This window comes from Pan paniscus, chromosome 3, assembly GCF_029289425.2.
Source record: "Pan paniscus chromosome 3, NHGRI_mPanPan1-v2.0_pri, whole genome shotgun sequence".
In the NCBI taxonomy this organism is placed as follows: Eukaryota; Metazoa; Chordata; class Mammalia; order Primates; family Hominidae; genus Pan; species Pan paniscus.
Genome location: NC_073252.2, coordinates 153493334 through 153507561, shown reverse-complemented (window position 1 = coordinate 153507561; position 14228 = coordinate 153493334).

Below are 14228 nucleotides of genomic sequence, written 5' to 3'. Positions count from 1 at the left end.
TACCTTAGGCTATTCAATTAAGAATGGGGGATCTAGTGTGCCATTTAGAATAACTCACACTGTTGTCATTGAACATATAGTTAGCTGTGCTCTATAACATAATAAAATGAAAAAAATCCCCAAAAGTCTAACATCATAAAAAAATCAGTTAAATTATGTTAGTCCTTATAGCTGACATTTTATAATGGAGCCCAGATTAGATTGCTCTATATATAATATTAAAATTTAGGGCAGAAAAAGAGTGATTGATCAGAATGCTTTTCTTCTTTTCTGTACTTTTACACAAGATCAGAGCTTTGTCTTCTGAGAATAGACCAGGGGTCATAAACTCAAATTCCAGAAGATGCAGCCAGGTAACACACTACATTGAAGTTGAGAGCACATAACACGCCTGAAGATATTAATTTAATTAAAAACAAAAGCATGTGTCATCTAACCAAACACCTGCCTATAACTCAAGTGTTTGTGACTCTTGGAACAGACTTTGATTTCTTAGAACAATGGGTACCTCTGTGTCTAGAAAATTATCTGGCCTAGAATGACACCCCATAGATATTTGGTACAGAGACTTGGTTCATCTCTGGTGATCTATAGAATGGCTTGACATTATTGGAGGCTTCCTTGAACAGCTTAATTTTTAGGGAGTGTGAACTAGGGATTTTTACAAAAAGAATTAATAAAAAAAACCCTCAAAGTGATTTTAAAACTTAATGACATCGTGAAGTCTATTCTTTTGTTGAAGAGGGTAAAGTTTGAATAGTGCCAATAGCCATCTAAATCGTCCTTAAACTGATTTCCTTCAAGCTCATGTTTTGAACCTCTGTCAATGCCTAAGTAGTTCCACTAACTTAAGGCTAGGTGCCAACTAGTCACTTAAAATAAAAAACAATACATTAGCAACAGCATGCTTATCACAGATGTATTGGAAGGGCTGGTGACTGAAATTGATTACACATATTGTGATTCTTATATAATCCTCAAGAGACCTTTAAGGGAGCATAAGCAGATTCAGCAACTGCAAGAATTTCAGAAAGAACCCCTTCTAATCACACTCAGTGGATCATTTAGCTTACCTGAATATTTCTGTCCACTATCCAAGTGAACAGTGAACTTTATTTGGAATTTGTGCTGAAAATCCCCCATTTATCTCTCATTTATTTTGAGACAGGGTCTCGCTCTGTCATACAGACTGTGGTGCAGTGGTGCAATCATAGCTTACTGTAAGCCTCAAACTCCTGTGCTCAAGTTATCCTCGTGTCTCAGTGTTCCTAGTAGCTAGGACTACAGGCATGTACCACCATGCCCAGCTAATTTTTACATTTTTTGGTAGAGACAGGGTCTTGCTATGTTGCCCAGGTTTGTTTCAAACTTCTTGTCTCTAGTGATCCTCCCACCTCTCCCTCTCAAAGTGCTGGAACTACAGGTGTGTACCATTGTGCCCAGTTCCCTTTGCCTTTTGAGATCCTTTCTCTATCCTCTCCAATTTGTTCTGTGTCCTGGGAGCTTGGCCTGTGAGGAATGCATCAAAAGGCTGCCTTGCCCTCTGACCTCTGGTTGGATTCAGCAAATGAGGGAAACTGAGAAGAGATCAGAGGGATGGAGGAGCATGAAGTTGTGGTATTTATTTCATTGGCTCCCTCTCTTCGAGGTTGTCATAGGGGGGTTGCATCCCTCAACCAAAGTACACAACTCCCATGAAGAGGTCTTCCTTCCCTGGACAGGTGTCTCTGTCTCTGTCTCTGTGGATCTCAGTTAGATCCCCCTCTCCTTCGCCTTCAACGGTAAGAATAGTGATAGCTCCACTGTTAGGATCCCTAGGCTGGAGCACTCATCCCTGTTGCTTTCTCTAAGCCCCGTCCGCATCTTTTAAATAGTCCTTATTTTCCGCTTGCTCCTCAGCTATCTTGAGGGTGTTGTCGATTTCCTGCTGGGAGTCGACTGAATACACATGCAGTGTGAGGACAATGAGCATTTGGTTGGGTACATGAGCAGGGAGAGAGGAGGCCGGCCGCAACGAACGAACCATCTCGCGCACTCATCTGAGTGGTCTGATAAGTAGCACACAAGAATGTGTGTGTTTGATGGTACGTATTACTAACAAAAGAAAAAAAAACTACTTCAAAAGGATCCTAACAATTCTCTGAAGCTTTTTGCTAAACTTAGTGAAAAGCATTCTAAAATCACACAGTGAAGTACAGTTTAGTTTGATTGCTGAGATCAGCAACCAACTTTTAAAATGCCTTATTGTTGGTATTATCAAATATAGTAATGAGCAAAGAATAAGCAGAAAATGATAGTAAGAATGTGACAAATATGGAGGAGAGAAGACCGGGGAAAGGTCTGACATTAAATTGGCCATGAAGTTATAAATTACTTGTGTCTTTCTAACTTAACACAGTTTTGCTAAAACTTCTAACAAAAACACATCTTTAACAAAATTTGTTTTTGAAGATTCTATATATGGAATCAATTTAGTTTTGTCTCAGGGTACATGTACTGAGGGAATAAACAAAAATAATCAAATTGCAGATTTTCTATAAAACATGAAGAACATGTGCATTAGAGGAATTACACTGATATAAAATGAAGGTTCTTATACCAGCATCATATGACTGTTTATCCATAAGCAGGTTTAAAGTCTGCCCAAGTAGTGGGAAAGTTAACAACGGCCATGTTAATCAGATGTGCTTGAAGTCAGTTTGTTTTGTATCTTAGCATGCTTCACTTTTGGGGTAATATCTCCACGGTTGAGTGCTTCCAGGCTGTTAGTGTTGCAATTCTTCTTTCATCTGGGTAGCTTTATTTGATCACAGAAATGTTAATAGCACTGCATCTGGTCAATTCTCTAATGAGCAGAAGTGTTTTCTTGATCAAAACTTCCCAGACAGCAGAGGAATAAATAGATGTTTGCATATATCATTGACTTCATGTTTCATTAAGCTTGACTTCAGAAAACGTTTCTCCCATACGAATATGCAATACTTGGAAAGCTGAAATGTGCTATAAAAAATGAAAATGGCTTACTAGTGCAACCAGCTGGATTCACTCACTGCTCAAAATGTGGTTTTTATTACGAATGAATTGGCCTTCGGGGGAGAATTTTCCCAAGGATATGAACTCTGATTACTTAATATTACCAGTAAGTACAAATTAAATAAAGTGAACTGTGTAAATGAAGGCTGTGAATACTGGAATCCACTACTGAATACATTTCACAGAGATATCTTTGGGCATGTTTTAAAGATGCGTGCCTGGGTGTACTCGGGCTGTGGTGTGGTAAATCACCAGCAACCTTTTTCTCACACTTAGGTCTGCCATGAAGAGATAAAGAGAAAACATTTTATTTTCTTGCAGCAAAAGTATATTCCCATGAAGAGGTAGAGAGTTCTTTTCTAGAGGTCTCTGGGAAATGGAGAATTTTATTTCTGAAAAAAAAAAAAAACCTAGTATGAATTTCTTCAATACAAAGAGTAGAATACACGTACCCTGAATGTGTTACAAAACCTGGTTTCTCCACCTCCGGTGACACTGCTAGCCACAATCACTTTGAGATACCCCCATATTTAACTTCCATTTTAGGGTCTAAAGCCATAAAAGTGAAGCAGTCTCTCTGACGATATAAACCAGCTAAAGTCACCCTTCTGCTTAAAATCTTGCAGGAGTCCCTCATATATTTTGGGGCAAAAGTGAAATCTTTACAGTGGCTCTCAAGGCCCTGCTCCCACCTCTGGTCTCTCTGACCCAATCCTTCTGACTGTCCTCTGTCTGTCCTTGCTTACCACTCACTCCTCTCCAGTCATGTTGTCTCTCTATCTGTTCACAGCTCACATAGGCACAGGTCTTGGATCCAGCCTTTCGTCCGCCTGGATGCTCTTCCAAGATATGCGCATGGCTAACTCCCCTATCTCCTTCCATTCGGCTTCAATTCAGCTTCACAACAAAGTCTGCCCTAACAGCCTGATTTCATAAAGCACATTGCCATCCATCTTCCATCCGCCTCTTATCCTCCTTACCCTCTTCTACTTTGATTCTGTTTCCAAAGCATGTATCATCATCTAACATACTCTATAATTTATTTATATGATGTTTACTTTTATTATTAATCTCTCCTCCACTGGGATATAAGCATGAGGCAAAAGTCTTTGACTGTTGTTCACTGAGATACATCAACACCTAGAATGGTAGCCAGCCTAGGGTAAATGACGAATAAATATTTGCTAATTTGAAGGACTGTAGATAAAAACAAGGACATCCAACTTTTAAAAACATTCATTTAAAAAGCCCCAAACCTAAAAATACCTCAAACACATGTATTTCTACTGAGAAAGGAAGACTAACACTAAATAATTAGCTGTAAGCCTTTAATATATACTACTTGCTGTTTAGACGAGTAGTCAGCAAACTATTGCCTGGGCCAAATGTAGCTGGCCACTTTTTTTTCTTTCTTTTTTGTGATCAAACTTTTATTGGATCACAGCCACACCCATTTGCTTGCATATTGTCTAAGACTGCTTTTTCTCTACAACAGCACAATTGAGTAGTAGTGACAGAAATCCTCTGGCAAGGAAAACCTGTTAACTGGCCTTTTAGAGAGTTTGCCTACTGACTCCTGATTTAGATCCAAGTTAATGACATTTTGCAGACAAATTGATGTCCAAATGATAGCAATTATCCAAATAAATGTTTTCAGTTTATACGTTTGCTATAAGAGCATAGTTTGAATGTCCCCTTTAAAACTCATGCTGAAATTTAATGGCCAGTGTGATGGTTTGGGGAGGTGGGACCCTTAAGAGGTGATTAGGTCATAAGAGCTCTGCCCCCATGAATGAATTAATGGCTAGTTATTGTGGGGATAGATTTCTGGTAAAGGGAAACATTTGGCTTCCATTTGCTGTCTTGCCATGTGATACCTTTCATCATGGGATGACCTGGCGCCATGCTCTTGGACTTCTCAGCCTACATAACCATGAGCCAAATAAACTTCTGTTCTTTATAAATTACCCAGTCTGTAGTAGTCTATTACAGCAGCAGAAAATGGACTAAGAGTAGAGGAAATCTAAACAAGAGAGACTGCTTAAAGTGATATTGCTTCAAGCTGCAGCTACCTTTGTATCTCTCTCTGATGTGTTTTAAGTGTTTAAATTTTTTTCATAATTTATGGACTATAATTGAAATTGAAATATGCCAGAATTCTAAACCAAATGACCACTTGAAATCCCATCTTAATTTATTTTATTATTCATAATTCTACGTACTTTATAATGTTGTTTTACACTTTATTTACATTTTATAATATGCTAAATTTTTTGGTAATATGTCCTTAGTGTCCTGTTTATATTTAAAAACAGTTCCTTTGATGTTCTCTGAAAGGTATTGCCAGATATCATTAAACTATATTTATCCCTCAATAATTTTCTTGAACAAAGATAAAATTTTTCTTAACCTTTTATCCTAGATGTACAATTAGCATACCCTATTTAGCAATATCATTGTTAATCTAATAGCTGCATTATAATTAATAATAGAAAAGGCAGATTAAGATGACGGATTTATTATTATGCTTAGTAAAACATGATAATTAGTGCTTTTAAGGGAATGCATTTTGGTGCTATTTTAAATAACACTGAATTGAATATACTCAAAAGTCTTTTCTAAATAGAAGTTAAAGTCAACCTGAGGCAAGTAACTGTATAATTCAAATGAAAAAACCCTTTTCTTAATTCCCCAAATATTTTTTAGATTATTTTTTACATTCGTGGTATGTGAATGTGTGTGGTTTATATGTGTGCGTGTTTGTGTGTGTGTATGCAGATAGATAGATAGATAGATAGATAGATAGATAGATAGATAGACAGACAGATAGATAGACAGATAGACAGATAGATAGATAATATAGAGGGTTCTGCCTGGAGGCTGGCATATAGGAAGTTTTTAATAAATATTATTGTTCTTTTTCTGTATAGTCTTTCCCTTTCACCAATAGGTATCCGAAGTTGAAAAGACCTTTAGAAAATTCTTGCTAATAGAAGAAATGGAAATAGAGAAATTAGGTAAACATGACTTAAAGTCTTCATGTTAGACCTGAATTTTACAGCTAGTCCTCTTATATGGGCCATCCAACCAGACAATTGACTGCTTCATTTGGAACTTAGGTTTCAAAAGAAAACTTATTTTGGGGGAAACTAAGCCTGAGAAGATTAATTTATTGCCAATTTAAATGCCATTTTTGTGTCATTAGCCTACTAAAGGGTATGCACATCAGATTCGCAAACAAATATTTTTTCAGCCCCTACCAATGTCAGATGCTTTCATAAATGAGTTATTAAAGTTAAACATGTACAGATGTTTATTAAATAATTGTTAAATATGTCAATAACTTGGATTGACTATGCCGTTATAACCCTCTTTGAATGAGGAAATGAGGCGAAAATTGTTTAACGACTGGGTTTCTTGATAAAAAGGAATATTGCTTGTAACAACTTCTATTGCCAATAGTTATCACAATGGATGATATGTAACAAATAATAAATATGTAATGCATAAATGGGTGTAGCCTGAATCCATATAGTCGGTAAGAGGTAGAACCCTAGATGTGAAAGACAATTTCTGACTTCAAGACCAGCATTTTTTTTTTCTAGGGTAAAGGAAAGCTTTCTTGCACAGGGTAAAGGAAAGCATACTGCAAATATCATTCTAAACAAAAATATTCCCTCTTTCAACTGTTTGTTACAAAAATAGTAGTAGCCAGGTGAGTGACAATAAGAGAAGATTTAACAGCTTAAAAAAGGGGAATGTTCTTAAGAATGTTTCAGATTAGTGCTCGATTTAAGTCAGAGACATCTTTGTAGACAATCACATGACAAGGATGAAGAAGATTCTAGAAATAAAGTGCAAAGCTTATTCTTAAGGAAAATAGTTGCTGGAAAACATGAGAGCTGCTGGCTTATTTGATATAGCACCATTAGTCAATAGTCTGTATAATTAGTCAATACTCTTTACAATATTCTGTACAATTAGAATGATTCTGCTATGTTGTAAGTTACAGGGATCTGATATAGTACATTTATGGGATGTGCAGTTAGAACTGAAATGGGGTTGGAGGATGTTAAAGTAAGATACTTATCCCAAATACTTTACCGGGGAAAAAAAGTGAATCCAGGGAGAACTTCATATATACGTTCTTCAGAAATTATTTATAATGTTGAATTTACTGTGGGTTCTTTCAGTTCACACTGGATTCCCATAAGCTGGAAGAATAAACCATTAGCTTTCTTTGCTCAGAATTTGCTTAGTAAGCTCTTTCCTTTTTTTCAGCTTACATAGCTCATGTCCACACCTCTTTCAAGTCTATGCTTAAAACTCTCTCAGTGTGGGTGACCATCTTCAAATTTTAGAATTTATTTGATCCCCCAAATTGTGCTTCCATAGGACTCCTTTTTCATTACATTCATAATTATTAATTTAATGTATATTTTCCTTGGTAGCATAAAATCTGTATCTAACGTATATGTTCTCTGTTAGTGCAACATCTATATCTCCAGTGAATAGGACACTGCCTGGCACAGATAGCTGCTTAGTAAATACTTAATGAACAAAAAAACTTCTAATGAGAGGGCTGTGAAAGTTTGGATGATGCGTTCACTTAGGTTGACTGAGAAGCAGACACCAAAATGGAATTAGGTGTATAAGAGATTTATTGGTGAAGGGAGCAAGAGAAGGCACAGCAAACCTTCAAATTGTGACATGAGTCTGACCTCTGTGGAAGGAGAGAGGGAAGGAAGGAGTATTGGGTAGAAAGAATGGTGACTGTAGCGCAGGCACAAAGGATGTTTAACCAGGCCAATGGGAAGCCTTCGAAGTAAAGATGCCCATTGGAAGAGTGTCATGTCTTACCAGAATGGGTCTGCCTGAGAAATCCTGCTATACTTAGTCATTGGTTAGGAGCAACCACAATGGCCAATGTAGAGAGACAGCAGCAGTGGCCATCAATCAAGTATGCTTCCTGCAAGAGATGAGAGCAGCACATTTTGACGGCTGCCATGCATGGAAACACTGAGGGAGATTTCCTACCAAACTGTCTTTTGGAAAGCTTGTTTACACAAAATTTCTAAAAATACATGTGATTATAGTCATGTTAGTTTAAAAATTGTTTTCTAAGTTAACACATTGATTGTTATACCTTATTTGGCATAGGTATCGCTGATCTAGTGGTAATAAAGTTTTGCTTCCTGTGTTTGTTTTTCTAAAATCAAAATAAATTATTAAACTTTTGCTAGAAAATGCGAAAACGAAGGGTAACATACTGCTTATAAATGGCAGTGATGGCATCTTTTCCAGAACTGAACTGCACGCTACTTACTTAAGCTACATCAGTGGAATAGGCATTTCTTCTCTCATTAGTAATCTGTGATGCATAGTTGATAGCTTACCATAAAAGACTAGTTAGAGTGTAAACACCTGCACAACGTCTTTAATGTTCATAACCAGGCAGTATGCCTCTGAAATCCAGAATATCCTTCATTCTCAAGGCCTATTGCTGTTGCATTTCAACAAGCAAGGCCATTTGAATCAGGAAGATATATTGCCTGTGTTACCAGATTTATTTAGCAAGCAAGTGGAAGATGATTTGACTGATGCAACCTTTTCCGGGGACAGAAAGCAAAAACATAAATACACTGTTGTTAAGATATTGCAAAGACCTGTGGGCTATAGGCTGACAATGCTTTATGTCAAGATCATTGGTTTTCTCCACAAAAAAAGTCTTAAACCTTGGAAGTTAGGAGTGGGATTTAGGAAATTCTCTATCATGTCCAGCCTGTGTTAATTAGGATCAAATTATGTGGGCCTCTGTAGCCTGGGCTAAACTCAATGCCTGGGTTCAATGAAGATATCCCGACTCACTGTTATGTGGCTTGAAATTACCATGGACTTCTTTTTTGTTGTTGTATTTGGATAACTGACATTTAAGTAGTCAGCTTCCTCCAGAAGTTTCTAAGGCATCCTAGTATTTATTCAAGATATGAAAAAATTATGCCTACAATGGCTGGTGCCTATAAAATCTTGCAAAAGCACTGACTTTGAATATTTGATTTTTTTCTTCCTTTATAAAAAGGGTATGTGAATAGATAGGATTACCAAAGATAAGGTAAATAAAAGCATAATTCCTAACACCATGAAAGAATATTTTCAAGTTATTACAAAGTTTAAAAACTGAGGTTTAAACAAGAAAGACACAAGGTATGATATCTTTATAAGTGAGACCAATAGCTCTCTGGTGGCCTAAATATTTGCCTTCCTAGTCAGTGATTGGATTTCCGTGACTGTTACCCATCTTTTTAAACTAAGCACATATTTATTGCAAGCCAACTATGTGCTAAGCACTATTGAAGGAGCTGGAGATACAGCCAGGAAAATAAGTCCCTGCCTTCTTGAAGCTTATTTTATAGCTAGAGAAAAGGGTTAATCAAACATATAAGTAAATATATCATATGCCAATAATTATTAAGAGCTGTGGGAAAAAATAAAGCACAGTAAGGGACCAGGTAGTGGGGAAGAGGGAGGGGGCAGCATGGATACTGTTTCCTCTTTCCTAAAGAATTGTCATGGAAGGGCTCAGTGATAAGGTGACATTTCAGCAGAGAACTTCATGAAATGAGGGAGTAAGATACACATATATCTGAGAGAAAAGCATTACAGGAAGAGGAAACATCAAAGTCAAAAGCCCTCAGGTAGGGGCTTGACTGAGAAGTCAAGGAACATTGAGAAGGCCAATGTGGCCAAAGGGAAGTGAACAAGGGGAATAGTGGTAGAAGACATTGTGTGATAAAAGAGATGCATGTGATTTATTGAATAAAACATCCCTAGGTATTCCCTGGTTTTACTGAACTTGTAGGTCAGGGTGATAAATCTGTCCATGATATTTTGGAAGAATTTGAAGCATGACCTGCATGGCAAACTAGGAAGGCGAAGATTTAGAAACCAGTGAAGGAAAACAAGATCTGACTGTATCGCCTGAAAAAAAAAAGCCATTCTTAGGTCTCATTTGAGGTGCTTCCATTTACTTGAGGTGTGACTGAGGGATATCTTCTAATTCATTTGGTGCTGCCTACACTGTTCACTATTTGAATCCTCATTGCAAAGCTCTGCCTTGTCTCTTGAAAGTTTTAAGGGCAACTGCATAACTTATCAACCAAACTAGAAGAGTATAATAGGGTGCAAGTAAAATTATGACAGAATAACACAAAAATCTGGACCGTTGCAGGGAAACTCACATGTGTGGTCATTCCACTTAAATCTAGGAACTCAGCATCTTTGTAGCCAGCGCTGGCTACTGGATGCTGGTGAAGCTGGAAACACTGAGCTGAGTGTTGAGGCTTGTGAGATGCACCGCACAGTCATTCCTCCAGGTTTTGCTAATCCACCAGGGTGCTGCAAGGGAGCTGGACATAGATCTACAATACCAAAAGTCCCATGGACCTAGTCTCCATCCAGACATAAGGAACCTCATCATTACTCTCCAAGTTTGAGCCTTCCCATATTCAAAGTACATGTGGATTCTCTTGTCCTTACTTGTAAAATATCCTCAAGAGTTCAGGCTTTAAGAATATAAAAGGTAGGTAGAAACAGAAAATGTTTTTTAGGTACATTTAACTGTTATCTACACAATAAAATTTAGCTCTTTTGTGAGAGTGGCAAATAATTCCTTTCTTCTCCTCATTATTTCAGAATTATTTGAGAGGTAGACAGAGATTACCAAGAGAGAGATCCTTAGGCCAGCTGTATTACTGATAAAGCTGAATGGAGAGGTGGTTTTAGATGTGTGGCCAAATGCACTAGTAAATACTTTACATCTTGACAATTAGACTTATGCATCCACTTAGTAACCAGCATACTGGACAACTTCAGGTCTCCTCAGAAGGGACAGAGCCCCCTGAGAGAAGGTCAGAACATGAATGGGTAGAGGATGTGACAGGCTGGTTTCAAAAGACAGAGTCTAGAAGGGGCTCCAATCCTACCCCACAGAGAAATTACTTTTTCTTCTATTGTGAGTGCTGTGGTCTCAATGTATGTGCTCCTCCAAAATTCATATGTTGGAATTTAGACCCTGAAGTGATGGTATGAAGAGGTGGGGCTTTCGGGGAAGTGATTTAATAATGAGGGCTTTGTCCTCATGAATTGATGAGTACTTTCTAAAAGTAGTCAAAGGGAGTGTGCTTGTCCCTTTTTAGCCCCTTCCACCATGAGAGGATACAGTAAGGGAGAGGAGCCCTTGCCAGACACTGAATCTGCTAATTCCCTCTTGGACTTCTCAGTCTCTGTAACTGTGAGAAGATTCATTTCTGTTTTGTTATAAATTACCCAAAGTATTTTGGTTTAGCAGCACAAATGAACTAAGAGAATGAGCTTCAAGGCAAAAGGAGCTTTCCCATAGGAGCTTTCATCTCTAATTTTTCAGCAGCAAAAACAAAACAAATAAACAAAAAACAAACAAGTTAATATTTCAGTGCATAATTTTGCCTAAACCATGGGCTTTCTGAGTACAAACCTTTAAAAAAGAAGATAACTCTCTTGTCCTAATGTTTAGTTAGTTCATAGTAGGTTTTTATTATCATTATCATTATCATTATCATTATCATTATTTGAGATGGAGTCTCCCTCTGTTACCTAAGCTGGAGTGCAGTGGTGCGATCTCGGCTCACTGCAACCTCTGCCTCCCGGATTCAAGCGATTCTCCTGCCTCAGCCTCCGAGGTAGCTGGGACTACAGACCCATGCCACCACGCCTGGCTAATTTTTGTATTTTTAGTAGAGATGATGTTTTGCCATGTTGGCCAGGCTGGTCTCGAACTTCTGACCTCATGTGATCCACCCCGCCTTGGCCTCCCAAAGTGCTGGGATTACAAGCGTGAGCCACCAGCCCGGCCAAGTTTTCAATATATATTAGTTATGCATGCCTGCATGAACAAATGAATCATGACTTTTTCATTTTATTTCCCTAAACAGAAACTTTCAGTTGACTTAATTGAATTTATAAGTTATTTCTTATCCTAGAATCCAGCACGTTTTTATCTTGTCCTAAGAAAACTTACCACATTATCTTCTACACTTGCCAATATAATCTTTCCATTCCTGTCCAATGGATCTAGTGAAAATTAGTTGTGCCATGCTCATTTTCATTTTCTGATTGTTTAGATTGTATTACTTTTTTCCCTGTTCTAATCCTCTACATCATTCTTCAATCTCTTGTTGAAACTACGTATTTTTTCTCATAAATTGCTTATTAAGGAAGCCAAAGTTTTCTCTTCTCCTCAGACTACTGTAACTTATACTGATTCATGCAACTCAATTGTTACTTTTCAAATATTTCCTTGTGTGGCTGCCATATATATTTTTTCTCTTCAATTAATAAAATTCTTGAGAATAAGAAACATACCTACATTTTTCCCCCTTGCTTTCATGCCTAGAAGAGCACTGAGCAGATAATAACTGCTAAGTACATCTCACCTACTGTGTTAAATAAACAAAAGCCTGACGTGCTACGTAGTTTCCTGCCTGTGTTCTGCAGTTTAATGGCCAACAGAAGGTCTTTTGTGGCAATTTATGTTTCTGAGTCAAGAGCATTGTAATCAAACATCCTCCAAACGAAGTCAGAAGTTAAACTCCTACCACTGTCTTCCCCTTTTCCAAGCACAGAAGACTATTTTTCTAAGGAAATTCTGAGAAATTATCTTTCATCATAATTAGTACATAATTCCAACTCAGTTAACCTTTGCATGTTACATGATAACATCTCCTTGGTTTAGCTTCAGGAAGTGATGATGTCATACAGTGTAGGTGGGGAGCATATACTATTACAACACTTTTGGAGGACAACCTAGCAATGATATCACATGCCTGAAAATGTATAAAATCTTGGCTATTAAGTTCTGGTTTCTTATCCTGAGGAATTAGTCAGAAATATGTGCAGGATTTAGATGAGAATGTTGTGACATTATGAAAAGTGGAAAACAAGTTCTATGTCAAGAAATAAAGATTGATAAAATAAACTAATATATGTATCATGTGTATGTGTGTTATGTGTCAACATAAATGGTTATGAAAAATAAAATAATTTTATCTGTATAAGAGTAAAAAAGATGAAAATTTTAAAAATTAAAAATTGATTAAGAAATGCAAAATATGCAAACATAACAGATAAAATGGAGGAAGTTATAAACATTTACACAATGGTGATACTGGTGTTTATCACTAGATAAGTGGAGTGATATGTATTTTTCTCTTATTCAATTACTATTATCCTATATTTATTTTGGTTACCTTGGGTTGCTCTGGAAATGAGTAAAAACAGAATTCATTTTAAATTAAAACAAAGGTATTAAAGTATGTAATTGTCTAGGAAATTTGAAAAAGATCTATATATTCAATCAATTTAATAACACTTGTGAATACCCAATTAACTCCGGAGAGGGGTTGTGAGGTGGGGTTCACACACTTTTGAGGTAAATGGGCTCTAGGTCGAATAAAAGGATGAAGTTATCAAGGTTTGAAAAATATTTTTTACCTGGGTACACTGGAAAAATCTATCCTTTCCTAGAAGCTAATGGCCTTTATGCACAGCAATCTGCTACAGCAGCCTGCACAATTTTATTTGCCTCCTCCAGATGATGTGCATACTAATTAGTCATGAGAATTCCCTTCTCACAAGGTCAAAGAGTTAATGTTAGAAGCATGGTTTATAGGCACTTCTTTCTTTCTACAAACAATGATAAACTCTCACATTTTGCTTATTATAAATAAGTTTAAAATAACATTGAAAAATAAATATTTTAACAAAGAAAATTAGGGCATTAAGAGGGAGAGACTGGATAATGTGTTCATGGAAGAGGCCTGTAGATTTTATAACAATAATAGTTATCATTTTCATAGTATCTTTTGTCCTGGATTCATGACAATATTTTAAACAATAGTTACTTAAGATTTTTGAGTGAATTTAATGAATTTCTTATTGTTGCTTTATTCTTTAATGTCTAGGTCATTCATTAATTCATGGCATACTTACAGGCAACTTCAGAACTATTGTAGATTCAGTTCTAGACCACTCCAATAAAGCTAATATTGCAATAAAGCAAATCGCAGTAATTTTGTTTGCCAGTGCACATATAAGTTATATTTACACTATAGTCTATTCAGTGCACAATGGCATTAAATCTTAAAAAAATGGACATATCT